At 43.8% G+C, this 23956-nt stretch overlaps 1 protein-coding gene across 5 annotated transcripts in view; it reads left to right on the plus strand.

Annotated features, from left to right (window-relative positions):
* MEGF11 (multiple EGF like domains 11) overlaps window positions 1–23956 on the plus strand; it is a 293791-nt gene that overhangs the window by 15709 nt on the left and 254126 nt on the right. For all 5 annotated transcript variants that reach the window (XM_039492980.1, XM_039492981.1, XM_039492982.1 and 2 more), the window contains exon 3: window positions 21805–21912. The gene's annotated coding sequence lies outside the window, so the exon portion shown is untranslated. The remainder of the gene's footprint in view (window positions 1–21804; window positions 21913–23956) is intronic.

A 23956-nucleotide genomic window follows, 5' to 3' on the forward strand; every position in this document is an offset into this window, starting at 1 on the left:
TTCAAAAATTCGAGTTGGTGTTGGGAAATTGTTTTAGTAGTGGGGGGAAAACCCCCAGAAATGTCAAAATTGGTTCATTTCAGCATTTCCAAAATGAAATGTTTCAACTTCATTTCAAAAAGGTGTTTTTCATAATTTCCCTTAAATGATTGAAAAAAAACCCTCAAAACTTTAAACTAAACATTTAGTTTCAGGTCAATTGAAACATTTTTGGTCGACCCACAACAAACTTCTTTGGATGTTTTATTGTGTCAGAAAATTTGAAACATTTTAGTTCCAGGTTGATCCAAAACTATTTTTTTTCTGATCTGCACCAAAACTGGCCATCCAGGTAGAACTACCTGTGAGTCCATGAAGGTGGCAATAGTTCCCAATCCCCTCCTGCTCACAAGCTCCTCCTTTAGGCCACAGAGTGTTGTGTTCAAGGCTGGATCCCTGGCTTGCATTCCCCAGTGCCCAGCAACCAGGCTGTGACTGTCTGCTGCCTACTATCCTCCCTTGTAACCCACCCACTCAGGTCCCTTCAAACTTGTGGGGGATAGAGAACAGAGACTGGCACCCCCAGTCTGCAAACTCATTGTTTGATATAGCCCTCTCCATCCATGTCTTTCTATAGCCTTCAGTCTCTAAATAAGAGACTCCCAACTCTCACAACTGTATTGATTTTTTGAGGGGTTGGTGGGGCAGGGACTGGCTAGAAAACCAGAATTCCATTTTATGAAAAATATCAAGTTTTCAGAGCTTGTTTTTGTTCCACATTGGACCAAAACTTAGACCTTTGGAAATTGTTTGTGGAAAAAAAACAGGAGCAAGAGAGACCCTCACCCATCACACTATAGTCAGTAGCCTGGGAATAGGGGAATCCCAGGTTTACATCCCAACCTGGGGCTGCTACATGCCAGGTGAGTGCCCTAACCACCAGGCTATGGCATCAGTCTCTCTAGCATAATACATGTTTAATAATTTATCTGAAGTGAAGCAGCTTCAACAGGCAAGATGGAGAGAGAGCTCTTAGAATAGCCCATAGCTTGGTGATTAGGGCACTCAGCTGGGATGTAGGAGACCCATGTTTAAATCCCTGGTCTTTCAGAGCAGGGATTTGAACATGAGTCTCCAACATCTCTCTCACGTGCATCAGAAATTCCATCCTGGACCTTGCTCACTAATTTTGGTCAAACCTGATACATTACTGCAAAAAGTTCCAGTTTTGATGAATTGGCGCTTTCCAGTGGAAAAACATTTTTGAAAAAATTCCCAACCAGCTGTATTTTTTTCCCTTGTGTAACCTTGGGAATAATCAACCCTCTTCAAAGTCAGGAAATGTAGTATATTAAATGGCCTTGTGTCTTTTCCATTTGAAACTGAATCTTGTTAGTTTGTGAATATAAGGAAGCCCTTAAAAATGGCAGCTATACAGATCAGTAACTAGCGGCGTGTGACAAGTGGAGAAGCTTGGCCAGTTGTTCATGTCCAAAGTACATGGCGCAAGAATGTCATTATCTCTCTCTTCTGAGATGCGATTGAGCTAGCTGGTAACAGACTTTACAGATTATCCTCATCTACAAAGGTGAGAATTACGGTAGTATGAAATTAAAATGAATAATTCCATCTTTAGGATATTGAGTCAGAGGCAGCCTAATATTCTAGTGTTTGTGAAACCTGGGATTATTTACAGTCCAGTTGGTTATAGAAAAGTAAATGGGAATTTGAGACATTCAGCATTTTTATTTTGAAAGAAGCACTGTTTCCTGATTAAGTCTCCATCTCAGAGGTATGTTTGTCTCTTTTTAGGCAAATGTTGTTTGGCACATCTCAGAACTGATGTTTCAGAGTTGAACGGCTAGAAACTGGGAAATCGTTCAGTTGCAAAAATAAGCAATAGTTCAGGTGTTAAACTACTGATGTGGAAAATTGCTCTGACAGTTATGATGTTGTTCTTCCTTTTAGTAAGACTTACACTATCATTTACTTCAAATACATCAGCTGATGTCGTGCTGCCTGGTACAAGCCAACTTGTGCTATTTTGTTGCAGTGATGTGTGCGTGCTAAAACAATATATTGAATGAAGAGGGGCAAAGAACTTTGCTTTATTGTACCTCAGATATGGGAGGAGTTACCTGTGTTGCAAATTCGTGTGTTTGCTGAAGCTCCCTATAGATATTAATGCAACAGACAGGAACGGCTTTGTAAAACCAGCCTTGGGTTTTGTGCCTACATTTTTACAGCTGCAATTTATTTTGGAGGCAGGCATGCAAGCAGTCACTAAAGGCTGTCTTTTGAGTTTAAATTTCTGTCTTCATTTTCTAGATTCGTGATTTGGTGATGAAGGAAAAGCAAATTAAATTAGGAAAAGTTTTGGTATTTCAGATCCTCCAATCTGGAAGTAATTTTAGTTGTAGCTTGGGAGAAAGGGCTACTTTAGAGAACTGTATATATATGTGGCCCGGGAGATTTTTAATAATGGATCTATTTATTTGTTTTTATATGCTGTGGAATTGTTATCCGGGGAAGGAAAATCTGCAAGAGCTGTAAGGAACTAAAATTCTTAAGTGGCGGCTGCTGCTACTTGTAAGACTGATTCTCAGAATTTCCACTCTAGGAGACCAGTAAATCTTACACTGTACTTTAGTGTCATTTCATTCATTGTGGAAGGTACAAGCACACTACGATGGTTTAAAATGCATACAAAAATGACTTTGGGAACTACTTGAAAACATTGTCTGCCTTAGATAGGTACTTTGTGGAAAAACATGCCAGTAATATGATTATGAGAGAGAAAAAACGATAGTCCAGTCACACAAACTTGGTACACTTGTAACTTAGCGAAATAGAATTAGATGGTTCTCAACACTTGCAGTAGGTACATCATTTTTCAATACAGGAAATATATAGAAATAAGCCTTTTTGTTTCCTTTCGCCATTTATATTTAAGTTCCCCTCCAGCCATCAGAGTGATGATCCCAGCGCAGAATCTTTTCCCAAACACATGACTTTTTCTCTACAATACTCAAGTGGCTGAATTTGACTAAGAGTTATGAAGGCTGATGGTGGAAGGGAAGATGAGTGCCCAGAAAAATAAAATTTGGCTGTGAGGAATATAAAGACCTCCCTGATGTGAAAACTCCTTCATTCATTAACATCCTAAAACCCATCATTTTTGTGAACACCCTGAGACTGCCAGAAATGGCAGCATGGGGAGAAATGTCAAAGAATGAGCATCAGCTGTGAGGCTTTATGATGTCATAGAATCATTATGTCACTCAATGCCAATTGATTTCTAAGGCTGATTGCGAGCAATCATTAATCATTTTGTATTGAACAGCATGCCAGCTCCATCGCATCTGGGGCAAATACAAGCGGCACCTATTTAACCAACATCCTGCTCTCAGCGCTTTCATTCTTCAGCTTTCAAAGTAAACCAAATTGCTAGAGTTGCAGCAAGGTTGCTTTTTCGTCTTCTTTCTTTTGCCAGAGATTCTAAACTGGTCAAAATGAAAGCCTCAGCATGCTTGTGAGCCCGCTGCTCTTTGCCCATACTGACAGCGATGTGCCACTGAGTTACCAGAATATTTCAGCCTGTTCCAAGTGGAAGCTAGCATGGCCGCTGTAGTAATACTTGAAATTTCAGAACTATAGCACAGTATCATGAGCTCCTACTGAAGGTGTGATATTTTGTATGTGCATTAACCCCAGGGAAAGGAGGGACTATGCTACTGCCCACTATTCATGCCACTGTAGCTTGGGTTGATGAGCCAAAAGCAAGATGGAGGCCCTGTTTTGGAAATATTTATGCAAACACTGAGCTTAGGCTCACAGAGCTCAGCGCGTCTACTTCCCATGTGTATAAAATTAATAAGGAAATGCGTAAGCATTTGCAGTTTCAGGGCCATAGCTTGTGGGAAATCAGGATCCAAATGAGATGAATTTTGTAAATATCAGCCCCTCCCACAGCAGCTGTCCTACTGCGATACTGTGAGGCATTCTGTCCATTCTTTGTGCTGTCGTCATCTGAAGCCAGGTGATCTTGTGTCTTTAAGTTCTTAAGAAATCCTTCACCACATCACAGTAGTGAAATTAAAGTACCTTTTCACCACACAACTTTGACGCTCATACAAATTTACAGAGACGTTTTGGTTTAGAAATCACTTGGAAAGGCATATTTTAATATAAACTTCGCTCGATACCTGCTCTTGGAAGCTATCAGTTATTGGTAGCCAAAATGTCGTATTTCAGGAGATTATTAAATGCTCTTGCTCTGTTCTTATCTCTGATTAAGGATCTTTACTTACTCTTTTGAACTCTCTGCTTCATTTCTGTTGGTACAGACCTTTATTGCATTGCCAAAAGCCTGGGTCATAATAGATCGGTGTCAGTTGCCCAGAGGCAAAAGAAAAATAAAACTTGTCAAATGGTCCCTTGTGGCTGGTGCTGTTCCACAATTTGGGAGAGAACTCACTACAAATTCAGGTGTTATAAGTAGGACAGATCTCATTACTAAACTGGGCCATCTGGTATATACGCTCAAATGTCACAAATTATTTCTGTAGAGAAGAAAAAAATGTTAATGCTAATTCCTTCCTAAAGTTTCCTAAACAATAGTCATTGAAGTAAACCTTAAACTACAGATACTACATATTTTTATTTTTTATGTAGCATAATTAGATAATTCTCCAAGGAACTTTTTAATCACGTTTTCCTTAATTAACATTAAATGTCATGAGTAGTCAGTCAACTTCACTTGATCAAAGACAGTATCAGTATTTTGAGAAATAACATATCATTTACTAATTATATTATTGATCTTTATGGTCTGAAAAGTCCTAATTATATGTGATGCAAACTGGACTTGTCTGAGCCTGCTGGGGGAACTTTGAACATGAATAGTTCCTGGCAGTTTCCAGCATCTCACTTGTATAAATCACTTCTGGGGCTGATTGTGCATCTGTTTTCAAAGGTGATGATGTTTTAATGGACTTTGAAATCTGAAAAAGTGTGTTCCGTCTGACTCCGCATGAAAGAGGAAAGCGCTTTGGGATTTTTTAGTTCTGATTTTAATCGTTCTGAAAGAGATTTTAGATCTGTAGGCAGATACATTTGAAAAGTAGAAGTAAGATGTGATTAGTTTATTAGATTTTCCCAAAGCTCGCAACAACTTTTTTTTTTTAAATTAGATTTTTAGTACATTCTTCAAAGCTAATGACAGTTTTAAATGTTTGAAATCTTAGTCTTGTGGAAAGGTAAAAATGTGCCAAAAACATATGTCGGCTGGTGACAATTTGATTAGCACAAAGGCTATATCAGGTAGCAGGAATTATCATTAATGTGGCTCATGGTGAAGGAGTGAAATGCTTTCATAGGAGGGAGACAAGGAATTTAGATCAGTGACATAATTAGAAAATGTTACTCCTTTCCCTTAACGGCTTATACTTAAGAATTTGAAAAGCCCTGTTTTATACAGAGCATGTGTGTAATTAATCTATGCAGTTTCATGACACTGCAGTTTACGCTTAATTCATCGTAATAAGGAGGTAAGACATGACTCGCAGATATTTTGTTTAAACTGTAAAATGCTGGGCATTATTCAGGCCGCAGCCTGATCTTTGGTTTTTCAGCTGTCGCTTATGTGCCACATCTCCATTTCACACTGGGATGCTGTAAGGAATGGATAGGGATATGCTGCAGAAATAACTCTGAAGTCTGCAGCAAGATATTTGCTGAAACAATACTGTCGGATGTTTAGTAAATGCCGGGAGCGCCAATTGCAATAAGCAAAAAGGACTGCTCTTAAGCCTTATGGTCACCAAGAAATTCAAGTGTTCTTGTATATTCTAAATTCTGGTTCCGCTTAAGTCAATGGCAAAATCCTATTGATGAGGCCTTGTGTGGCTGATGTTACTGTCTGTAGTATTGGGAGAGCTTTGTATCAGAAAGTGATTGTGCATGGGCCTAACCCTACTGGCCTTATGAGAGAGGCCCCAGCTGAAGTCAGTGGGATTACTTGTGCACATAGGGTGGGAAGGATTTGGCTTATATGAGCTGCCATAATATGTAGGCACAACCAGGACTCTCAGGAGCCACCCTGCCAGGCTGCGCTTGACTTCCCCACCGTCTGAGGGTTTTGGAGCTCAAGGAGCACCACCCATAGTGTCAGCTTTACCAGACTCTGATTAATCCTCACAGGGTTTGTGGAGAGACAGTGTCGCTGAGGCTGATCTGGCCATTCTCACAGATTCCAGTTAGGGTTACCGCCCGGCTGGTATTTGACCAGCCTGGCCAGATTTTTATATGGATTTGCCAGACAAATGAAAACCGACAGATTACATTATGTGGGTCTAAAGATTTGTGTTGTTACCACCGTACACTCTGATATCTGATGTTAAAAGTTTCTGTGTCCAGCTAAAGGTGCTGCAATGTTCTCACTTCCACAGCTTATGCGATAACCCATCAAAACCATTGAAAATACATCAGCTGTCTGCCCACCAACATGCAAGTGCACTGTGTGTGTGTGTGTGTGTGAGAGAGAGAGAGAGAGAGAGAGAGGGTTTGAGTGACTATAAAGGCCTGTTGAAGGGAAGGGAAGGTTGCGGAGTTGCCTTGTGGTTGGGGATTGGGGTTGCAGCAGGCTTGTCTTGTGTGGAGGGGTGTATGTGTGCTGGCTGGGTTTTTTTGCATTTCAGAGGTGGTAACCCTAATCCCAGGCCCCATGGTGGGTGCTCACAGAGGGGCTTTCATAGATTATAAAGCCAGAAGGGACCAATATAATCTGACCTCCTCTCTGTTTTGGCCACAGGAACGTCCCTGTATTGATTCTTGAACTAGAGCCTACAGGGGGAAAAGGAGATGGTGCAGTAGAGGGGTCATCTTCCTTTCCTTTCGGCAGCCATTAGATCTGTCATCTCCACTAACATGGCAGCGAAGGTATGATGTTGTGTTGCCGCCTCAAGGGGAGTCGTCAACAAGCCAGCGCTACCCCCTTGCAGGGTGCACACACCTGACAAGAGCAGAATTTCAGTTCCCTCCAGGTGAGCGGCTCTCCGACTCTGGGTCGGGACCCCAAAGTGGGTCACGACCCCATTTTAATGGGGTTGCCAGGGCTGGCTCGGACTTGCTGGGTTACAAGGCTTCAGCCCTGGGCAGCAAGGCTCAGGTTACGGACCCCTGCCTGGGGCTGCAGGCCTTGAGCTTCAGCTTTGCCCCCTCCACCCGGGTGGCAGGGCTCGGGCTTTGGGTTTCCCCTCCTCCCCCATGTGGGGCCGCGGGGCTCGGGTGGGCTCAGACTTTGGTCCCCGCTCCTGAGGTCATGTCGAAATTTTTGTTGTCAGAGGGGAATCGCGGGGCAATAAAGAACCCCTGCTCTAAGTGACCGTTTAAACGGGGAAGCCCTTTGTGGGATGCAAACACTGGAAAAAACATTGCTGATCTGCTTCTCAGGCCTTGAAAGGGGAAGAAGGGGACAGGGGAGGTTACCACAGCTACGCGGCCTTCTCCTGCTGATGTTTTGTGGAGCACAGATTGGGTCCGTGGGTCAGTCAGAAACTTTACACCGCCTGTGGGGTAATGTCAGGATAGTTCCTAAATAGGTGGGTTACAGATGCAAACAGTGCCCCCCCCTTCCGAAACAATCACTCACACCTCTCTGATCTTTCAGCAATAGATGGAATGTTTTCACTCCCGTATTATATTATACTGGAGAGTCCAAATGGGTAAAAAATAAGAGTCAGTCTAAAATAGTCTTTAGTTGTGTTAACTCAAAAACTAGCTCTCTTTCTTGACAAAAGAGCTGTCTATCTACATATCTATGTATCTACTATTCTGTCTGTCTGATCTCGCAAGCTCCGTGTCTATCATTCTATCTAGCTGATCTTGCTAGCTCTGTATCTCTTTATTTATGGTATTTTTATCATGCCATCACTGTATCCAGGCACTGTAGGCTGTATTAGAGGGATGGAGAAAGGAGTCCATTTGTCTGATTGGCACATTTTATAAAGCCATTTAAAAACCAGGAGAAGAACTACCCCTAGGGACTGAGAGTAGCACAGTGACAATGCCATTAGTTAAGGGATTGTTTTGAACTCTGCTTCCCATGGAGAAAAAAAAATCAAGTAATAAAGGTTGTAGCTCTTCTTATAGCAGATTATTTATTGAATTCCCAGCCTAATAATGTCATGAAGCTGGTGTCCTGCTTGTTCAGAAAATATGTATCGGTAACAGGAGGGGGAAATACCCCATTAATAGAATTTTGTGTGTGTGGTGTTTTTTTTTTTAAGTTCTAAAGCCAGGACTTTAAAAGCTAACGTTAAACTGAAAATAACCCAAATATTAGAAAGCATGGAAATGCAGAGTTAGGGTACCACTGTGCCTCCTGTCAGGTAGAGATCTGGTGGACTGAGCATTGTGCTGGGACCCAGTGTTCTATTCCTGGGTCTGCCATTGAATTTGCATTTAGATAGCACCTTTCTTCAAAATGCTTAACAAACATTAATGAGGCCTCACAATCTCCTCTGTGAGGTTTAGAAGAAGTACTTGCCCTATTTTACAGACTGGAAAACAGAGGCAGCGAGAGGTTAAGGTATATGCATACGAGCCCTCAGCTTGCATATGCGAAACATATGCTATTCTATTCTTTTCACATTCTTCTATCACTTTTATCACCAAAGTATCTGAGCACTTTCCAGTGGTACATGAAGTGATGTGACTAATGTCTGTCACATGTGGTTCATTCTTTCTCTCATCTTCTCCCCAGGGAGAGAACTTGGGCACATGTACAAAAGCACATGGAAAACTGAGGCTCTGCTTTGCACATCAGGTCTGCTACACAGCTGGGAATAGAACTCTGAACTCTTGACTCCCAATTTTGTGCTTTATGAATCCAATTGGCACCTTAGGAAGAGTGTGGGGAAGAAAGAGCACTCTGACAGAGCAGGCTAGAGAACTGTTCAGTTAGAAAGGGTAAGGTCGAAAGTCTAGGCAAACATTACATGCTTTCATTCACGTGTCCAGTGAGGGACCGCAGGTCATACGAAGACCTGGAGGGAGCAGCCTTCTAGAGAAGTTCAAGCTGTGTGTTTCGGGTTTGGTATTGTCTTTTACCTGGTTACAGCCATTTTTATTTCAGAGTTATTGGGTGGGAATCAGAGAGAACAAAAGGTTACTTGGCTGGAAATGCCCAGAGGTTTTACTAATGGTGCCCTATCTAGCAAGAGGAATGTTAGCCTCTCTTTTTTATTGTGGATGAGGTTAATGAAGTGTAGGCACAGTGCAAGGTCCTGCCCACAGACTCATAGATTCCAAGGCCAGAAGGGACCCTTGTGATCTTCTAGTCTGACCTCCTGTAAAACACAGGCCATACCACTGCCCCCAAAACGATTCCTAGAGCAAATCTTTTAGAAAAACATCCACTCTTGATATAAAAATGATCAGTGATGGAGAATCCAACATAACCCTCTCTTAGTAAATTGTTCCAACTGTTAATTACTCTCACCATTAAAAATGTATGCCTTATTTCCAGTCTGAACTTGTCTAGTGTCCATTTCCAGCCATCGGATTGTGTTAGACCTTTTTCTGTTAGATTGAAGAACTCATTGCTAAATATTCAAGCTGGAAGGGCATATCAAGTGGGGTCCTGCAGGGATCAGTTCTGGGTCCAGTTCTGTTCAGTAGCTTCATCAACGATTTACATAATGGCATAGAGAGTACACTTTAAAGTTTGCGGACAATGCCAAGCTGGGAGGGAAGTGCTTTGGAGGATAGGATTAAAATTCAAAATGATCTGGAGAAATGGTCTGAAGTAAATAGGATGAAATTCAAGAAGGATAAATGTAAAGTACTCCACTTAGGAAGGAACAATCAGTTGCACACATACAAAATGGGAAATGACTGCCTAGGAAGGAGCGCTGCAGAAAAGGATCTGGGGATCATACTGAATCACAAGCTAAATGTGAGTGAACAGTGTAACACTGTTACAAAAAAAGCAAACATCATTCTGGGATGTATTAGCAGGAGTGTTGTAAGCAAGGCATGAGAAGTAATTCTTCTACACTACTCCGCGCTGATTAGGTGTCAGCTGGAGTATAGTATCCAGTTCTGGGCTCCACATTTCAGAAAAGATGTAGACAAAGTGGAGAAAGTCCAGAGAAAAGCAACAAAAGTGATTAAAGATCTAGAAAACATGACCTATGAGGGAAGATTGAAAAAGCTGGGTTTGTTTAGTCTGTAGAAGAGAAGACTGAGAGGGGACATGATAACAGTTTTCAAGTACATAAAAGGTTGTTACAAGGAGGAAGGAGGTAAATTATTTTCCTTAACTACAGAGGACAGGACAAGAAGCAATGGGCTTAAATTGCAGCAAGGGGAGTTTAGGTTGGATGTTAGGAAAACTTCCTAGCTGTCAGGGTGGTTAAGCACTGGAATAAATTGCCTAGGGAGGTTGTGGAATCTCCATCATTGGAGATTTTAAAGAGTAGCTTAGAAAAACACCTGTGAGGGATGGTCTAGATAATACTTAGTCCTGTCGTGAGTGCAGGGGACTGGACTAGATGACCGCTTGAGGTCCCTTCCAGTCCTACGATTCTATGGTTTCTTCTCAGTGTAGGTTCTTTAACTGTGATCAAATCACTCATTAATCTTCTCTTTGTTAAGCTAAATAGATCAAACTCATTATAACACAGGTTTCTAATCCTTTAATGTACCCATTTAGCAGGAAATGCAGAAGAGACAGCAGAAAATGTGGAGTCGAGGGTGACTCCTGGGCAGGTGGTGAAAGCAGCGGTTCAAGAATTATTTGAATAGCCAGGTGTTTAAAAAAATCAAAGGGGCTTTAAAAACTGGATTTGTGCTGCATCTGTCCTTTCCCCCTTGTCTCTGTCTGTGTTGTCTATTTAGAGTTTAAATTGCTTCGAGTCACAGACCTGCTCCTACAGGTGTGTAAAGCACCTTGTATCCTTTGGGTGCTATAGAAATAATCATGTGATATGTTGGTTTTGGAGCAGGCAAGAGGTAGTTAGGGTTCTTTGTGTCTGAGGGATGGAAATTGATACTGCATGTGGCAGGGGAGAAAAGAGGAGACTAAGGCTGGTAAGAGTGAATGGGTTATTCGGATACAGCGAGGGATGATGAAGCTTGAATGAGTGGCAGGCCCATAGCTGAAATCCCCCATCTGGCTTTGAGTGAGATCACCTTAATCTCATGCCTGCAAACGTTTTCACACAGGAAGAAGTGTGGCTTCTATCTTGGGAGAGGGGTAATCAGGTACATTGTAAGCGCCTGACCCTTTGCCCTACCACACAGCTGGCATACCTAGAGGCCCAGGAGATGCTAAAAGTTGTAACTGAGAGCCTGGGGGCTACCCAGGTCCCCCTGGACACAGGCATAATTAAGTTTGAGTGTAGTGGTGGAGATGAATTTTGTGGAGGAATGATATTGAAAGACATCTGCCAGTGATTTTAAATTGGATTATTCAGCAGTATCTCTGGCCAGCATTGTATGGAGAAGTAGGACATAGAGGAGGGAGGATGCTTAGCAGGGTAGAGAAATGACTCTCCCAAAACAGGAGGGAAGGGGGAACTGGCCGAGTGCGCACAAGGGAATGGAACATTATAAAACCAGGGCTGACGAACGGTAATGCCATTTGAAGTGGGCTGTGGGGAGCTTCAAGGAGCTTCATTTATGTGAGGTCATGGAGAGGAAACAGTAGCTTGTATGGAAAATACAGGATTTCCATAGGCCAGATGTTAAATAAAACAGGGCCACAAACTTACACCTGCGCTGAACAGTGGTTGAGGTTGTGGATCGGTGTCTTGTCAGTGCAGGAGAGGGGCATGCATGCAGTGATCTATTGAAAAACATTCCTTTGTCTGAGGTTCACCTCTGTCCCTTCTTTTTTAGATCTACAAAGACAGGCTTTAGATTTCTTGGGGCAAAAAAAGGAACATGTAAGAGCGTACTATTAAGATCTGGACTGCTGTGATTTCCTCCCTGGGACATGTCCTCAATCGCTCTTGGCAAGTCACGGGGCTCTTTTCTTTCCTCTGAGCAGCTAGGCAGATTCCAACTCATCCATTCCAGCTGGAGAGAGTTCGCTAACACAGAAGCTTGGTCAGCCTTACATTTAGAATCATAGAACCACAGGGTTACAAGGGACCGCAAGGGTCATCTAACCTACCCTCCTGCCAAGATGCAGGATTTGTTGTGTCTAAACCAGTGGTGGGCAGCCTGTGGCCCGTCAGGGTAATCCACTGGCGGACTGTGAGACAGTTTGTTTACATTGACCGTCCGCAAGCACAGCCGCCTGCAGCTCCCAGGGGCCGCGGTTCGCCGTTCCCGGCCAATGGCAGCTGCAGGAAGCGGCACGGGCCACGGGGACGTGCTGGCTGCCGCTTCCTGTATCTCCCATTGGTCAGAAACGGCAAACCGCGGCCACTGGGAGCTGCAGGTGGCTGTGCCTGCAGATGGTCCGTGTAAACAAACTGTCTCGCACAAGCTGACTAAACCATGGCCCCAGTCCTGCAAACACTTATACACATGGACGGTCCCAGTGAGCTCAAAGGGACTGGTGCATAAACTCTGCAAGTGTTTGCAAGACTGCGGCCTACATGAGGACACAGCAGAATTTAAGCATGTTTTTTAAACCAAGGCCTATGGTTTGCCTGAATTGAAGGAAAATATCTTGCATCCCTAGGGCTGGAAATAGGCATTAAGTCCTAGAAGCATGAAGTTAGGCATGTGTTTATGTACCTCACTAAACCAGTGGGCTGTGATGCAATATTCTTATAACTTCTGGGGATGTCTGGGAACCATTTCTGTTCCCTGGTAGATCAAATTCCCTGATAGACAATCCAATACCTAACTTTGGTTTTGGCTCATGTGACTTTGGTTTGGGGATAAGAGAACTCCTGTTCCAGTGTAGGAGGATATGTGCCCAGGGGCCCTCTCATGCTACATTCACTGTTAACCTCACAACAGGGCAGATTCTGGCCTAGTGTGCAAAGGGGCAGAAAGGGCATAGGGAATTCTGCAGCCCCAACTCTTTTGTGTTCCTGAGCATGGGTGGGTGAAAATCCGATTGGGTTTTCCCTCTGAGGGCCAGGGGTTTGAAAGCAAGTGGGAAGAGGAGAGAGCCGGTTATGGAGCGGGAAGTAAAGTACCTTTTATTGTGACATTCTTGATCAGAGGGCGAGAGAGAAATGTACTTGTTCTCAATTGTGCAGAAATCATTAATATGTATTGGCTCTGAAATTCCCTTCAAAGCCAGAGATCAGCCCACCACTTTTATCTCTATTACAGTGTAACGACTTTGGGAATAACAATAACAGTGTATGACAGCAAATTTAAAAGGGCAAGGCCCGGGAGAGAGATGGATCACAGCCACCTATGGAGGCCAGATAACGAGATCTGCATTTGCCCTTCAATTAATTCCTGTGACCCTCGTGCCATCTGCATCCGAAGACCGAACTGCTAGGTCCAAATTCTCTGCTGGTGGAAACTGACACATTGACTTCACCAGAACTGTGTCATTTACACCAGTAGAAAATGTGGCCCTTCTTCTTTTGTATTATATTTAAGACATTTCATTGCAGTCCCTCGGTTCATTATGGGTTTGCTCTGTCTGATGTATTAATGAATGTTCTTCCCCGTCCCTGATGACAGATTTTTTTGCATGATGCCCTGTTACTGTAAGCCAGGTGCTTTTACCCTTAATGAACAATTTCCTGGAAAAAAAATGAAATAAACAATAGATAAAATGAGCCAGAGAGGCAGCGGAGTGAAGAGCTTAGCACAGTTTATGTGAAATTAAATAGGGGTTGGGGTCATGTTCTCGTTTTGTCTCTCTCTTCATTTTTCTAACAATTCAAAGCCTTGGAACAAATTTTGAAAGTTTAAATGATGGTTCCTGGAAAGGTGAGGATGCTCTATGGGGCCAACCAACTGCCTGGATCTGCTGGGGAGTCTGGCCAGATCCACCTTTCTCCAGTACACGGCACAAGGGAGAGCAAAGGGGCAGAAACAGTCCCCACACATCATGGAAGCGGAGAATTCGCAACTCCCTCCAAGCCCACGGAAACCCTTCTGTATAAATATATGATTGGGTCCTGTAGGCAGTCAGGGTGTGACTAATGGGAGGGTGAGTGGTGAGGTAGTAACTGGGCAGCATATTCCCTTGAGGAAGGGCTCAAAAGCAACTGCAAACAGCTCTGAAAATTAGCGCTTCTTCAGCCTTCGCTATCTCCTCCACAGTCAGCCTCCCCTTCACTGAAAGGGTCGACCTACTCAGCCAGTGTGTGGGGCTGCTGGGGGAGCCCGTGGCAAAGAGGAGTGTGTACAAGCCAGGCTATCAAAGCAAGGTTGGGCTTGTGAGGCAGACAGGGGAGCAAACTGCCCCATCCATCTCGCTGGGGGGTTTGAGATGTCTCTTCCCCAGCCTTGGTGGGTTTTGAAACCCTTTCTCTGTGCTTCATCGGTGAGCCGCCATCCCCACCTGGCTGAAAGCATGATCTGGTGACAAGGGCCTGACTAGGATATTCAGTATGTGTTTCCCACCCATGGGAGAGGAGCCCCGGGCCTCTGAATTTGGCCTATGTATTTTGCTGTCAGGGTTGTATTAGTTGAGATTTAGGCCCGTTTAGGGGGATGGTCCTTAACTTGCCAGTTGTATTACCTAGGCCTTAAATAACAAGGGTCACCGTTTTCTCAAAGTTATGTGCCTAAAACTAGGCATCTGAATCCACATTTAGGCAACTAAATAAGTGGCTTGATTTTCAGAGGTGCTGAGCATAGGAGACACAGGGATTTAAGAGTGCTCAGAACCCCTGAAGATCAGGGCACTTAGTTAGGTGCCTCAATATGAATTTAAGCTCCTAACTTCAGGCTTCCAACTTTGACACTGTGGGGCAAATCCCTTTACTCCAATATCTACTGTAGTCCAGGGGTCCCCAATAGGGAGTATAGGGAAGTATAAAGGAATGCTATAGCTGGGTAGCCTCATGTGTGTAAGGTAAAATGGGCAATTTTTTAAAGTGCCATCATTATACTTGAATTTTCATGCCACTGGAAATGTAGAAATTGATTAAACAACCCTCTCAGATTTAGCAAGAACTTGGCAGATGGTGATTTTTTTTTTTTTTAAGTGAAGTTTCTCTCGCGGCTGCCCTGCCAATGCCTTAATGGATATGAAGTTGGAAAACTTTGGATTAAGGTTTCTAGAGGCTCAGGGGAAAATTGCATGCTGGAAGAGAACGTCTGACTGCCTCTGTAACTGAGAATACTACAGAGGATAGAGTGCTGGGGAAACAGTGATCCGGAGAAGGGGATCAGATGAAGACTTACTTTGTCAGACCAGTGAGGTTTCTAAGGGTGTAGAAGCAGGAGAAACAGAGATTGTTTCCTTAGTGTGTATGAAGGAACGTAAAACAAACAGTTTTGACCTGTCTGCAGCATTTCATGAAAATCTGAGTTCAGTTTTCAGCAGTTTTTGTTTTATTTGGATTACAATCTCAAGAGTTTCTTTGGAGACTAAAAGGCATTAGCAGGCTTTGAAACCAGACTGGAAAAACTGAATCTGGACTCTTGTTGATGTCTCCAGGTTTACAGACCAGCCTTCTCCCAGAAACACAGCACTGTTCAAGAATAGAAGAGAGAGGGGCCTTTGGGTGAAAAATGAGATGTAGCATTGGGATTCGATAGCGCTGATATGGATCAGCAGTCATCAATCTAATTTAGTTAATTTGTCATTTGCTCAACTGTTCATTGTACTTGGGCTTTTTAGTTGTTTGGTTCATTATAATTTCCTCCAAGATAAATGTAGACAAAAAAGAGGTGATAAATAGCAGCAGTGTATTCAAATGAAAATACAGAGGAAACTTTGCACTTCCTAACAGAGGCTTCTGCTTGACCTTTGTGCTGCATTAGAATGCTGCTGGATTTGTTCAGTTACACATACTTGAAGTTGCTTATTTTTCATTCAGTTGTGTCAACGTCACTTGTCACTAATCTTGCCCATAATAGAAACACACATGGGTTTGTAGTTCAGGCCGCATCTACGTGCGTATTTTTGCACTGGTATAATTATTTCTGTTAGAGGTGTGATTTTTGTTTGGTTGTTTTTCACCAAAACAATTACACTGGTATGATCTCCTGCTGTGGACGCAGTTATACTTGTTTAAAGGTGCCTTGTACCAGTATAATGCATTCCTCTTTCCTCCCAAGAAGAGCTATCCCGGAATAAAGCAACTATATACTGGTATAACTGCATTCACACAATGGAGTTCTCAGCTTTAACTGTACTAGTATATAGTCAAAGCAATACGACTTGTGTGTATAGACGAGACCCATGTGTGTGGTTACCCTAGGCATACTGCAACCTGGTGGTGGTAGGATGTATGGGATACAAGGTCTGTGTTGTTTGAAGTAGCAGATAAAGCAGGGGTTGCAAGTGTTTTAATGTAACTTTTAAATCTCACCCTGTGTCCGGAATGAGGCGATTGGGTGGCTTCCTAGTGTGAAGGATGCTGGGGACTGTGATTGCTACACTTGATCTAAGGCTTCCTTGAGGCTATATTTCACTGTGATCATGTAGGGTGAGCTCTTCAAAAGTGCTTCAGTTGGAGCAAAGTTAGGCCATTGCTGAGCTGGGCCGGCTCCAGCTTTTTTGCCGCCCCAAGCGGCGAAGCGGAAAAAAAAGATAAAGCCGCAATCGGCGGCACTTCAGCGGCAGCTCTACCGCGCTGCTTCATTCTTCGGCGGCAATTCGGCGGCGTGTCCTTTGCTCTGAGAGGGACTGAGGGACCCGCCACTGAATTGCCGCTGAAGACCCGCCCCCTTCCATTGGCTGCCTCAAGCACCTGCTTCCTTTGCTGATGCCTGAAGCCGGCCCTGTTGCTGAGTACTTTTGAAAACCCCATCCTTAGCTACTGCTGTTTGCACCTGCAGTGATCACAGGTTGCCAGAGCAGAGGCCATGCTGAGCTCGGACTAGATTATCACGATGGTCATTTCTGGTCTTCGAGTCAGGCTGAATCAAGCCCATTCTGCCTACGCCTATGACAAATAACACTGTAGTTCTAGTGAGAGAAACCATATAAACTAAAAGAAAGAAGCTTCAGTGGTTTGTACGTGTCACTGGAAAGACTCATTACAAGAACAGTTTAATACTTGGGGTGTGGTTGGCTATTTCACGGACTGATGTAGGTGCCAGCAAAATAACACAGTCAGCACATGGAGTTGTGTCAAACAATGTAATTATGATTCTAGTCCCAGATACTGTAGAAGCACTAACCATAGGTGTTTGGGAGGACATAGTGCTGCAGTGGATCAGCTTACCTGCCTTTCACTCTATTTGAGTCCTAGTTTATAGCATATCAATCACAGGAGGGAATGGACATAAAGCTGTGAGGGGTGCCCAGATACTGTTATCTCTATGGGGTCACTCTTCCCCGCCACACACCCCAACTCTCTAGCTGCAAACAGCAGTGCCTGTATAGCTCCACTGTGCAAGGAGATTGAAGTAGGGAGAGGAAGGGACAGTGCCAGGGTTCCCTGCACTCTCCACAGCTCCCTGCATGGCAGTGCACAATAGGCAGGTGAGAATGAGCTGCAGAGGGGTGAGACCAGAGAATCCACCCAGTGGATTGCCAGCCCCATAACGTGGGTGTGTTGGGACCGTGGAAGTCTTCACCAGACATTGGGTGGGCTTGCCAGCTGCTCCATAGCCCGCAAGCCTTCTTCCCCTTCAGAGATACCTCTGCGTGTCTGGATTTTGCCCACAGTGCCTGCCAATGTCCCTTTGGGCGAAATTGCTGTTGAAGTGTTTGCCGTGTGCATGAGCGTTATTTTACCCCCGTCGAATCCACCATCAGGGCTCTGTGTCGAGAATGAACATTCAAGTCCCAGTGAACTTGACTTCAGAATAATGACCTAAAAGTCCAAACTTTCAAAGACCTGACTGCTCATTTTATGCCAGTTGTTGATTTCAAGCGCAAAATTACAAGGTAACCTTTTAATTTTATTCTAAGTAAAATGACAGGCCAGTTTTTGAAAAATAATCTCTCTGAAAGGGAACCAGCGATTGTCTTCACTTCGGCTGTGGTCCGCTGACGTTTTTATGTGCTGTTGATGTAGTGTTTTCATTATAGCTACGCTGGGCTGTCCATTGATTGTAATTACTCAGTTATTTAAGGAAAAGATTTTTTTTGGATTTTTAAAATTAAATCGTTAAAGATGTAAAATCACAAGTATTGACCCCAAATGACATGTCCCAATTTCCTAAAATATTGATCTCTATATACCTCTAGTGTCCCACAGTCTTTAATGTATTGATCCTCCCAGCAACCCTGAGACATAGGGTGGTGCTGTTAGACCCATGCTATGGATGGAGACCCAAGGCACAGAGACACTAAGTGACTTGCCCAAGGGTGCACTGCAAGTCTGGGGGGGAGGAGAGATTTGAACACAGATCTTCTTAGTACTAGACTAATGCCCTAACCACTATCCCAACCTTCCTTGCATTGAATGGCTTTCATAGCCCTTAACAAAACCAGTTACATATATTTCTTTTGCTTTCCTTTCTGCTAGATCATTGAAAAAGCGGATGAATAATGGTCTGTATGTGGCACTCTGGCCTCACTCTCCCTTGAGGGGTTGGAGAAACTCCATGCATTTCCAAAAATAATCTGCAATAGATTGATGAAACTTCTTCAGTTATTATTCATTCCATGGCATTGGCTTTATCCTGCAGTCCTCTATCCAGCCAAGCTCCCAATAATTTCAATGGAAGCTTTCTCAATGAGATCGCTACTGACTGCAGAACTAGGCTTTTAGAGCCAGATTTATTGAAGGAATTTAGGTGCCTAATTCCCATTTAAACTAATGGGAGTTGGGCACCTAAATACTTTTTAAAAAAATAAATAAATCTGGCCTTTAGATGTCTCTGCAGTATGGCCCACATACTGCTCTTGGTAACAGTTTAAATTGATACTGAAATATTTTACAGATGAGAAGTTCAAAGATGCTTAATGGATTGGGAAGCTCAATTCCCATTAGAAATGGGTATCCTGATCCCTTGGTCAGTTTTGGAAAACTCAGCTGATATCTGTCAGAAAATGTGCTAAGGGATGACAACAGGTCTCCCTTTAAATACAATCAACCCCCCTGTATGGTTAGGGCTCCTGTGGGGTTTTCTACAGTCTAAAAGAATCCCTTTAAAAATAGGTCTTGGTAAATGCAATTTCTTCCTTCAATTTTCAAAGAGCAGATTCTGACCCTTGTGATCGCGCTGAGCACACTGAGCTCCAGGAGGAGTCCGGATGAAGTAGATTCTCCTCAGATTGAGCAAGAGAATCAGGACCTGGCCCTTTACATGGTTTCACCCTCCCACCCCCCAATTTCTCAGTAAATGTGTAAACCCCATAATTTTTCTTTTTTTTTCTTTTTCTTTTCCACATCAATTATCTAAAATGTCACCTGATCCTTGTTTAATTTCTGTTTCATTCCTGCCGTTCCCTTTTGCTCCTGCAGTAAAACATTGGCCGAGCAGCAGGGATTCATGGCCCTTGTGTGTAACTTTTCTGTAGTTGATAGAATGATTTATCCTGAAAACATGTGTTTCCTGTTGTTTCTGGGACATCTCTACGGCTGGAAGGACAGATTTTGTACTTGTGTCTAAGGAGAGAACGCTTCCGGGCAGACTGCTAGTGCTGCTGGCACTGGCCTCTCCAGAGGGGTTGGGAACCGACCTAGCTCTGCACAATTGTGTGTGTGTGTGTGTGTGTGGGGTCTCTCCTTTCCTTCTGCTCCTGTAGGCCCAATAGGTCCTCACTTGAGGGGGACCCAGGAGTTGGGGATCCCTGAGGTAGTTTCCCACCCCCCACCCGTATTTTCCCTTTCCTAACCCTCACTTTCACCAATCGATTCACCTCTCACCTCCCCCCTCCTCCTCCTCCTCCAGAGACTTTCCTCTGGAAAACACATCTCAGAAATCAGAGAAGAGACTTTTCTTTTCTCCCTCCCTCCTTCTTCCTGCTCTCTGAGACAACAACCCTCCTCTCCAGAGACGCCTAGCTTCCTTCCTTCCTTCCCCTCTATAAGGAACTTAAAAACCCTGAACCTAACCTAAAAAAAATTAAAAAAAAAAAAAAAAAAAAAAAAAAAAACACACAAAAAATATAAGATAGATAGACATAGGGTCCAAATCTATTAATCCCTGAGAAATCTCCTTCTCTCAGTACAAACAATACACACAAAATTAAAAACAATCAATAACAAATACAAACACACAGACACACAGACACATTTTTATATGAATTAATAATTACTACTACTACTAGCTTGAATAGAAGAAGAGAAGAGTTCAGAAGCAGATGAGAGCATCTGGGCATCTGGGCTGGGCTGGTGTAGAATCCAGGCAAGAACAGAGACACAGAACAACAAAGACCAAGTTCCCGCTCTCTCTCTTTTTTTCTTTTCCCTCTGATTGGTCCTTTGGTCAGGTGTTTCACCAGGTCTGTGTTAACCCTTTACAGGTAGAACTTAACCCTTAACTAACTACTTATGACAGGTCCCATTCATGGTTATGCTATGTTTCTTTTATGCTAATTCAGATCTGGTCTAGGTCACCTTGCGCAGGCACCCCCAGTGCATGAATCATATTGGGACTTTTTGCAGAGATGAGTCATTCCTGTACCCCAGCTATTTCCAGCAGCTGGACTGCCCCCTTGAGACCATAGGCAGAAAGCACAAGTTAAGGGAGCCCCATGGCTGCTCTAAGCTACACCAGGGCCTGGTTGTGACTGCAGGGAATAAGGGAGGAGGTGGATTTATGATAGCATTATTTTTGCCTGGTGCCCTGTTACTGTAAGCCAGGTGCTTTTACCCTTAATGAACAAAATTGGAATGGCAATGAATTCCAGAGGTTTAAGCAAAACATCTTTGATTGTTAGCAGAAATATTTCCTTGCCTGTCGTGCTGTGTATTCCTATTAACACCTTAGATAATAAATAGAGGAGTAATTCAGAATTGCAATGCCCAATCCAGTGTTTATACCGATGCCTTTATCATTTGCACTTATCAAAACTTGGACAATGAGAATCAATTGAGTTGGTTTCAGGTAATCCGTGTTTTAATGTTGGGTAACAGACGTTTCCAGTAAAAGTTTACCTGTTTTTAAAAACTATTTTCCAGGGGAATTAAAAATAAATCATGGAAACATTTCTATGGGTCTTGGCCAAGATTTTCAAACATGGCTAGTGATTTTGAGTCCCCCAAATTGTGGTCGATTAACCAGAGACCCCGTGAAGTGACTTGATTTTCAGAGTGCTCAGCCCCCCCTTATGGTGTCTGAAGTTGGTAACCATAAACTTGCTAGTCAGTTTTAAAACCCATGGCCAAGCTTAGCTTTTTTAACAAGGTCTAGTGTGAAGCCAAGTGTCTGTTCAACCGGTCCCTTGCTTAAACTATCACAAAACCCTCAGATGGGGAGAAAGGACTGGGTTCTGTCTGTAGGACTCTTGATTCTTCTTAGACAGTAAAATGGTATGATCAACAAACACACAGTCACTTTTCATACTTAGCTCAATGGTGTCTGTCTAATTCATCATCTGCCTTAATTGAAAGGGATAGTTCTGTTGTGTCTTGCAAAACTGCTCGCATACATTTATGAGTAAACACCCCAGTACCCTTTAATCCAGTGCCTATTGATTTCTCCCGTTAGGATAGCTGCTTATGTATGCTTGTTTCTCCCATTTCTACCTTAAGCCACATCTGCTCCCTCTCACCACTCTTTATTGACCTGTTTTTTGTACCTCTTGACTGTTTGCAGTGCCCAATGAACTTTTGAAGAGCCCAGCTCTGCCAATGCAGTCTGCGTTCCTTAAAGCCCTGATAGTCTGTAGACACAGGATCCAGGAGGAATTTTCAACACACTGAGGTAAGGCAGTGTAACACAGATCTTCTGCTTTGTTATAGGGTTTTTAGAGGAAGAAATGTCTTTTTGTTCACTGCATTGGATGGAATCTGTAGACATCTACCTCAAAAACATAGCTTAGGTTAGTTTCCTGATTCTACATTTAGGCACCTAAGGGGGAGAGTTTCAATAGCACCTGGGGATTTAGGAGCATCAAATCCCACTGAAAGGTCATTTGAGTTTTAGGTGCTTTTAAAATCCTCTCCCTTAAAATGCAAGTGTCCTGCCTTTCACAGGTACTGGGGAACCCCAAACGCTACTGAAATCAGTGGGACTTAGGGGTGCCCAACACCTTTGAAAAGGGAACATTTCTGCTACATCTCTGGGTTAGGGGGAAACAATCTGTTTTTATCTGTGTTCGTGTGACACTTCATTCAATTTAAATGATTATCTGCATCTTTCATTGTCTCTGCTATCCCAACCACCGTTTCACCAACAAAGCATTTTGCAAAAGGAACTCACAGACAAATAAATCAATGGCTTGCCACTTAGTGGGTTTTCTGTAGCTAAGATTAGTGGGTTAACAGTGAGAATGCATTACCATTCTGCTGTGATGAAACCAGTGGAGTGGGTTTCAGGATGCAGGATGAATACTCCTGTGTCAGTACTATAGCTAAGGTCATGAAATTAATTCTAAAAAGAGCCTGGTATGTGAAAATGGCTTAATGTATAACAGACACGTGACCCAATCCGTTGTGATTAACAGAGAGCGACACCATGGGAAAAATTACACCATGAACGTTTTGGACAGCAAGGGCCCCTATTTTGTCAGATCATGCCTAGCCTTGAGCACCTTCAACTCTCAGAGCAAGCCTCTGGAGCTCCATGTTGGCCAGCCAGTCACAATCATCCCTGATGGCCCACTACCGGCCCACAAAGAACCCACTGATTGGCTGGCTTGTGGGACTGAGCCTTGAGGTGAGAGATTTGGAAAGGTACACATGGGAGCTTTTGACCTTCTCTCCCTTGTTGAAATTCTCTCCCTGTTGTTCCTCATTCTCCCTGCTTTATGAGCTGGACCAGACTGGGGTTCTTAGCTATGGCTTTAGGGCTCTGTCTGGCGTCTGATGAATTTGGGATGCTGTTTTAGTGGCAACCGGTAATAACCCACTGCGTTTCCTGGAGTGCATGTGCAGCCTGGTGAGATGGTTTCATTTCTACCACCCTGCATGACAAAGATCACAGCTGTGTCTGTTGTCAGGCTGAGGGCAGGTAGCTTTCACGAGAGGGCTAGTTTCTAAGGGTCAGATTTTGCTCAGGCTTGCGTTCAGCACCGAGGCCGGGTACCAAGCCAGTCCTTGGGCTGAGGAAGTGCAAGGATGCAGCGCCACACCTCCAAGGCACAAGGGGAGATGCAGCACAAGGGCCCACCTGCCTCCACGTCAGCCAGAAGAGGGGAGAGGGAGGAATTGCATACTGCAGCAGTGCTCCCTCTTCCCTCCAGCAATGCAGGGCTCCCTACAATGAAAGTGCCTCCAGCACAGCTGATGGCTACATAGCCATGTTACTGCCCTTAATTGTTAGTGCCTTCAGTCATTCTGCAGGTGGGGAAGCTAGGTCCACACTTACAAAGGTATTTAGATGCTTAAAGGTGCAGAGTGGGGTTTACAAAAGGGCCTGAAATCAGTGGGACTTAAGTGCTTTTATAAATCCCACTAGGCACCTAAATACCCAGGAGCGCTGCCAGCTTTTCTGGCGCCCTAGGTGGCGGAAGGTCCCGCCCCCGAAATGGCGCCCCTGACAGAGGCGGCGGAAGGTCCCGGCCCCCGAAATACTGCTGACAGCCGGGGAGGCCGCCACCCCCCAAATGTTAGTGCCCTAGGCGACCGCCTAGGTCGCCTAATGGGTTGCGCCGGCCCTGTAAATACCATTCAGTCTGACTCAGTCTGTTGGGGGATGGGTTGCCTCATGAGACCTCAAAAAACCCACTTTAGGGGTTGTCAGGTTTTGGCCTGGTGCCTGCTGTAGCCGCAGGGCATTGTCAGACATGCTGGTCTGAATCAGATGG

The sequence above is a fragment of the Mauremys reevesii genome, linkage group 10 (assembly GCF_016161935.1).
Source record: "Mauremys reevesii isolate NIE-2019 linkage group 10, ASM1616193v1, whole genome shotgun sequence".
NCBI lineage: Eukaryota > Metazoa > Chordata > Testudines > Geoemydidae > Mauremys > Mauremys reevesii.